The sequence below is a fragment of the Scylla paramamosain genome, chromosome 14 (genome assembly GCF_035594125.1).
Source record: "Scylla paramamosain isolate STU-SP2022 chromosome 14, ASM3559412v1, whole genome shotgun sequence".
In the NCBI taxonomy this organism is placed as follows: Eukaryota; Metazoa; Arthropoda; class Malacostraca; order Decapoda; family Portunidae; genus Scylla; species Scylla paramamosain.
Genome location: NC_087164.1, coordinates 26,719,923 through 26,727,422, shown reverse-complemented (window position 1 = coordinate 26,727,422; position 7,500 = coordinate 26,719,923). Strand labels below are relative to the sequence as shown.

Genomic DNA, 7,500 nt, shown 5'->3' with positions numbered 1-7,500 from the left:
AAGTAAACGAAAATAAAGAAAGGAATAAGGAAATACTGAATAAAGAAAGAAATAACGAATAATATGATTTAAAACTTTGTCCCTGTTATTTTCCTTCATTTAAATCCTATTCCTCCTCTTCTTCCTCCTCTTCTTCCTCATAATCTTCCTTTCTTCTTCCTTCTCAACATTACTCACCATTTTGTGGTTGTAAATGAAAGATTTATATATCATCTTGCGAACATTTTCAACACACACACACACACACACACACACACACTGCATAAGCATCTGTACAACGAAAGACAAGGCAACACACACACACACACACACACACACACACACACACACACACACACACACACTGCATAAGCATCTGTACAACGAAAGACAAGGCAACACACACACACACACACACACACACACACACACACACACACACACACTGCATAAGCATATGTACAACGAAAGACAAGGCAACACACACACACACACACACACACACACACACACACACTGCATAAGCATCTGTACAACGAAAGACAAGGCAACACACACACACACACACACACACACACACACACACACACACACACACACACACACTGCATAAGCATCTGTACAACGAAAGACAAGGCAACACACACACACACACACACACACACACACACTGTATAAGCATATGTACAACGAAAGACAAGGCAACACACACACACACACACACACACACACACACACACACACACACACACCTACACACACAAACTCACCAGAAACACCTAGAAACACATTTTTCCTCCCCAAAAACATCCAGAAGCACAATTTTTCTTTCAAAACACCCAAAAAAACACTAATTTATGCCCAAAAAAACACTAAAAATCACTTAATTTCCTTTTAAAACACCCAAAAACACACTTTTCCAGCCAAAAAACACTTAAAAAAACACATTCTCCTTTCGAAACACCCAAGAAACACTTACTTCTACACAAAAACACCGAAAAAAACATATAATTTGCTTCCAAAACACCAAAAACATTAAAAAATGGATAGAAAAAAAATTGCTTCTTTAACTCAAAACACTTCATCTTATATTACAAGGCTGCCACATCACCACCACCACCACCACCACTACTACTACTACTACTACTACTAGTACTACATTTGCTTACCTTTAAAACGCTGGAAATTCAGTGAAAATATTGTCTTCTTAATATTTCTTCTTTTCCTTCTCCTCTTCCTCCTTCCTTTCCTTCTTCTTTTTCCTCCTCCTTCTTCTTCATTTCTCCTTCTTTCCTCCTCTTTCTATTCTTCTCTATGCATGAAAACAGCTGGAAAATATAGGAAATAACACTAAATACTGATGGAAGGGCACTGGGAGGTGGGAAGGTCCAGGGTCTCGGTCCCCGGATGAAGGCGGCTGATGACGTCACGTCCGCCATATTTACGTTGCGCAAATGATTTTGAAAATGACCCCTCGCAAAAATGGAGCTAGGCCGGAATGCTTTACATATTATGAAAGGGCATAATTTTAAATTAATTCTGGACATATAAAAATATTCCAAGCTTCAGTAATAATAAAGCTATATTTAAATAACTATATGAAAAAGTGTTCGAACAAACGCGATAAAAAAATACATTCCAAAGTCCACAAATCTCATTTCTCACGAACACAATACACTTTAAAAAATCGAAACTATTTTTACAAACAATCAGAAGTTAACCGGAAGCTGAAATAAATAAATAAATAATTTATAAATGTCGACTTTTTGAGTGTTCAACGGGTCTAAAACCCCTCTAAAAGTCCACCTATTTCACTCAAAAGCATCATAACATATTTAAAAGACAATAAACGATTTTTTGAGCCCATAAAATCTTGCCTAGCTGCTGAAATAAAAAATCATGTTTGGCGGTATGAAAAATTTAACGGCAAACAGCAACACTTATTTACGCTGAAACAACCTCATAATCGACATGTTTCCCTTAACACTCGCACGCAAAACACTCAAAACACCACCAAATATTTTTACAAACCATAAAATCTTAGTTAAAAAGCCTAAATATATAAGTTAAGAAAATAGAAAAAATATTGGAACCCGGGGTAGACTCTGGCAATCCATCATGGCGGCCGCGGGAGGGCTGGGGGGTCTCAGATGTAAACAAGATTGGCTATCTGTCTTTCTTTATTATTTGTGGTTGTTGTGAAGGTTATTTTTCTATTTTCTGGATTAATTTCAGCTGTGTGTATGCGTATGTGTGTGTGTCTGTGTGTGTGTGTGTGTGTGTGTGTGTCTATATATATATGTATGCGTATATGTGTGTGTGTGTGTGTGTGTGTGTGTCCGCCTCTATTCCATGATAAATAGCATTATTTTCTCTTCTCTTCTCCCCTTTTGCTATTAAGTATCAAGTATTTTCCAGGTATTTCCAGTGTTTTCCAGGTAGTGTCGTAGGTTGAAGCCAGACCTCTGCTACCTGTCACTACTAAACTCACCTTAATTGACCTCCTGTGCCTCTGTGGTCCCGTTCCCTGGTGTTTAAATGAAAAGAGACACACACACACAACCGCACTGCACGGTGTTTCCCAGGTACACTGAGGAAGACAATAAAAAATAATAAATAAATAAAAAAAAATCCCAAAACGCCTGGAGCAGTCTGCCTCCCTCCCTCGGTGAAGGAGGTGGAAACAAGCGGACCCTCACCATGGGGTACAACCGGATACTTTAATTATATGGCAGGAAATGCGAGGGTACATTGACTTTATAAGCGAATACAAATGAAAATATGTCACTTGAAGCACTGTGAGGTGTTAAGAGAGAGAGAGAGAGAGAGAGGGGGGAGTCGGTTCCCCGCGCCAAATAGCCTATCACTTATAATTAAACCTTTAAATTGACGGAAACGCGAATAAAAGCATAGAAAACGAGAGGACTGAGTTTATAAGCGAACCTTAAAATTAATTAGAAGTTATGAAAGACACAGTAGACTGTTTATAATGATACTGAAGACTGAAAGAGTGAAAGGGTTAGCCTATCACTCACAATTTAACCATAAATTAATGAAAACTCCAATAAAATCATAGAAAACGAGTTAACCAATATCTTCACTCTTTCACCACTATTCTGTCCACCTCCGCAATGCAAGAGTCAACCAGTATATTCACTCTTTCACCACTATTCTGTCCACCTCCGCAATGCAAGAGTCAACCAGTATATTCACTCTTTCACCACTATTCTGTCCACCTCCCCAATGCAAGAGTCAACCAGTATATTCAGTCTTTCACCACTATTCTGTCCACCTCCCCAATGCAAGAGTGAAGCAGTATATTCACTCTTTCACCACTATTCTGTCCACCTCCCCAATGCAAGAGTCAAGCAGTATATTCAGTGTTTCACCACTATTCTGTCCACCTCCCCAATGCAAGAGTCAACCAGTATATTCACTCCTTCACCACTATTCTGTCCACCTCCCCAATGCAAGAGTCAAGCAGTATATTCAGTGTTTCACCACTATTCTGTCCACCTCCCTAATCAGTGTGTATCTGGCTGTGGTACATAAGCATATACAAAGGAATATTTCAAAGATAAGGATGTGATTGGCTAACCTAACACACACACAACAATTGGTTCTACTTCAAATTGATTTACTAACAATGTGTCTGTGATATATATGCACTGCCAAGAGCTTGTATAAAGACTATGCTAACCTAACCTAACACACATATAATAAAATAAACAAATGTCATAGGATACATTTTTTATTTACAGATAAAGTATATTTACAACACCACACAATGAAAAACATGAATACGATGGCTCAATCTATATTTACGTGGACTCTTGCAACCAAAACACCATGATATTCTGCATCACATGATAATAATAATAATAATAATAATAATAATAATAATAATAAGGTTAGCATGAGGAATGACTGATTATAATTCAACCAGCATTGGCAGATTTTATGATGAAATGTTGTTACAAGGTATTATAGGCCTGTACCATCACCAGTTCATTAATATAGGCTGTTTTTGAGGAGGCAGAGGCCAAGAGAAGGAGAGAGAGAAAGGTGTTAGGCAATAAACAAAAGAATAATCTCATTTCACCTCACCTCTATCTCTCTATACCTCTCTAACTTGTCTACATTTCTCATTATAAATATTTTTGAAAGTTTAAGCTGCGAGAGAGACAGGAATAATGTCACTTCATCTCACCTCTCTCTCTCTCTCTTCACCTCCCTAACTTGTCTAAATGTTGATATTTTTAGAGGTTCAAGGGAGACAAAAGGTGATATGAGATGTTATGACAGAAAATACATAGGAATATTCTCACTTCATCTCACCTCTCTCTCTCTCTTCACCTCCCTAACTTGTGTCACAGTAGATGACAAAGAAGAGGAAGAAGTTAGTCAGTTTGTGGGAGTTTTGGGGATGAGTTAAGTTAATCCCATTACGTCACACTGATGGAATGCCCTTAGGGAAACGTACGTGTGTGTGTGTGTGTGTGTGTGTGTGGAAAGATATAATTGTTTATGTACAGTCTCTCTCTCTCTCTCTCTCTCTCTCTCTCTCTCTCTCTCTCTCTCATTTTCCAGGGTGCTTATGTACAGCCTCTCTCTCTCTCTCTCTCTCTCTCTCTCTCTCTCTCTCTCTCTCTCTCTCTCTCTCTTTTTCCAGGGTGCTTTCAAGACTCCATCAACAAATTTAAGGGAGAATCTTTACGCATTTTCAAGGGTGCTTTCAAGATTCCAGAGGTACATTATCTGGAAGACTGGAAATATTGCGTCACGTCTCAGCAACTTTTAAAAGCAACTACAGTAATCCAGGAGAGAGAGAGAGAGAGAGAGAGAGAGAGAGAGAGAGAGAGAGAGAGAGAGAGAGAAATTGTGTTGAATCTTATTTTCGCCCACCATGGTTGCCTGAGCGGAGAAAAAGTTACTGAATTTTACGCTATTTCTCACTTATTTGTTGAGCTTTTGCATTCTCCTTCCAGGTGGACGTAAAGAAAGAGTTGACGTATCCATACATGCCTTCAGAATTATCATAGTAAACAAAATCATCAAGAAATGTGTATTAATGTGTGCGGTGATGTTCAGGGCGATCGTGAGGGTAGCTAGATGGAAGGAAGGGAAAGGCTGTATATATTTCTACTTGTAATAAAGTTAATAGTGAATATTTTTCACTGAATTTAATAGTGTAGACGCGTCAGTTATTCCCCTGTGTACACTATTAAAAGAAACGTGAAAATCTATCAGGTTACTTTAAAAATTGAGAAGGCACGTCTAGGGTAGCCTAGCCTAGCCTAGCCGACATGATCCAGTGGCAAGATTTATAATATGCTTGATCAACTGAAATTAATAATATTCCTGATACTTTCTCCAGTCTCACATCAGGCAGTGGTGCTCATGATTCATCTACAAGCGGTTTATCATTCAAAGAAAATCCGCAAATACGAGTTTCAGCCAAGATTTGAAACTCCAAGGGACATCGTCATCTGTACAGGGTAACGCAAAATTTGTTGTAATCACTTTAACACAGTAATATTCACTTATATAACCACTGCTCGCGACCACTTCACATTGCCAAATCAATATATCCTTCTCTCCACTAATTCTTATTCAATCTGCAAGCAAAACCTCTTAAAATAATAATAATAAAAAAAAAATTCAATGTTATGGTGCGTGTAAGCTTTTTGCCTTGCCCTGTAACAAAAACAGCTGATTTCTTGTAAACACCGACTGAAATGAGAGAGAGAGAGAGAGAGAGAGAGAGAGAGAGAGAGAGAGAGAGAGAGAGTAATTAGCAAACTTCTGTAATTAAGAGATATTAATTTGACCTTTTAAACTGAATTATTACGTCCTTTGTCTGTTATTAACGGTACAGTTCACCCTCGTCAATTAATCGTAATTTTAAATGTATCTTGTCACGTCAAGCTGGTCTCATAAGTTCAGCTTGACCTTACCTAACCTAACCAAACGTAAACAGTTAGGCTATTTTTTTTTCTTGATTGTTTTTTTTTTTCTCGTCGTTTCTCTCTCTCTCTCTCTCTCTCTCTCTCTCTCTCTCTCTCTCTCTCTCTCTCTCTCTCTCTCTCTCTCTCTTATTTTATTATTGTTATCATCATTATTCTTGTTTTTTTCTTTTATTTATTTTTCATTCTCTTCCTTCTCTCTCTCTCTCTCTCTCTCTCTCTCTCTCTCTCTCTCTCTCTCTCTCTCTCTCTCTCTCTCTCTCTCTCTCTCTCTCTCTACGTATTTTGCCTGTCTGTCCTCGTGTGTGTGTGTGTGTGTGTGTGTGTGTGTGTGTGTGTATCTCATTTATTGGTTCATTCATTATTTCATCTTTCATTGTATTATTTCTCTCTCTCTCTCTCTCTCTCTCTCTCTCTCTCTCTCTCTCCTTCCTTCCTCATTTTACGAAGCATATCACCAACTATCTAACTAACAGAGAGAGAGAGAGAGAGAGAGAGAGAGAGAGAGAGAGATCTGATTAAAAACAAAACATGAATTACAGAAATAAAATAAAAAGAAAATAAAGGAAATAAAAAGAAGAGGAAAAGATTGATGTGATTTATATAATATTGAAAAAAAGAGAAAAACCGCCTAGAGAGACCGTACCAAGATAGTCATGGGCAAAGTGTTCGGACGATTTTCTATGACTGTGGCCTCGTCTCGCTTTGTTTCATGACAGCTCAAATTTATATATTCTTATCCTTACTAGGGAGAACACCAACTAAAGGATAATATCAAAGCTTGTCTGTTTTTTTATTAGAAGTATATTCAGTGTTCATATTAATGCAAGAATTTTATATAAAGACGAAGTCAAAGCCAAACATGATCTATCATTGTCGAAATAATGCATATTATCTCATAAAACCGTAACTAACTTTTATAAACCATTCAAAACGCTTAATAAAATATAAAAAAAAATAAAAAGAATTGCAAAATAAATGACAGGAAGCTCTGAAACATTGAAAAAAAATAGATAACTAAAAGATTAATAGGCAACGTCACTCTCAATCAGCCAGTATCGGTTTGGGAACGGGGAGAGATAGATGCTACAAGAATATCTCCCGTTAACTGTCCCCCGTTTTTTTTTTTTCTCTTTTTTTCTGTGTTTGCGTGTGTGTGTGCCCACGTCAATGAACTGACCATTAGGATAACCACAAAGCATAGTTCTCCCGGTGCTATGAAGGCGTGGACTCCCATTTGAATCGTGAAAAGTGAAAAATAATGTGGCCTTTGACTCGCGACTGGAAGAGGTAAGGTCCTTTTTTCTGCATTTTATTTATTTATTGATTTATTTTAGGAATTTAACGATGAAGGGTGACGAAAACTAGAAAGAAAGTGTGTGTGTGTGTGTGTGTGTGTGTGTGTGTGTGTGTGTGTGTGTGTGTGTGTGTGTGTGTGTGTTTGAGGAATTGTTGACTGAACGTTCTTAAGGATATAGATTAGGTCTTACCTCTGATGCCACGTCACCTTATTGATCAGTAATACTAATAATATACGAGGTGTGTCATTAAAGTT

General features: G+C 37.7%; 1 protein-coding gene across 26 annotated transcripts in view; it reads left to right on the top strand.

Annotated features, from left to right (window-relative positions):
* Positions 1-7,015: 7,015 nt before the first annotated feature.
* Positions 7,016-7,500, top strand: part of LOC135107101 (uncharacterized) — a 32,566-nt gene continuing 32,081 nt past the window's right edge. For 13 of the 26 annotated variants that reach the window (XM_064016777.1, XM_064016776.1, XM_064016775.1 and 10 more), the window contains exon 1: positions 7,017-7,235. The gene's annotated coding sequence lies outside the window, so the exon portion shown is untranslated. Of the gene's footprint in view, positions 7,236-7,500 lie in introns of all 26 variants that reach the window. The other 13 variants (XM_064016778.1, XM_064016794.1, XM_064016793.1 and 10 more) reach the window with 8 other exon arrangements.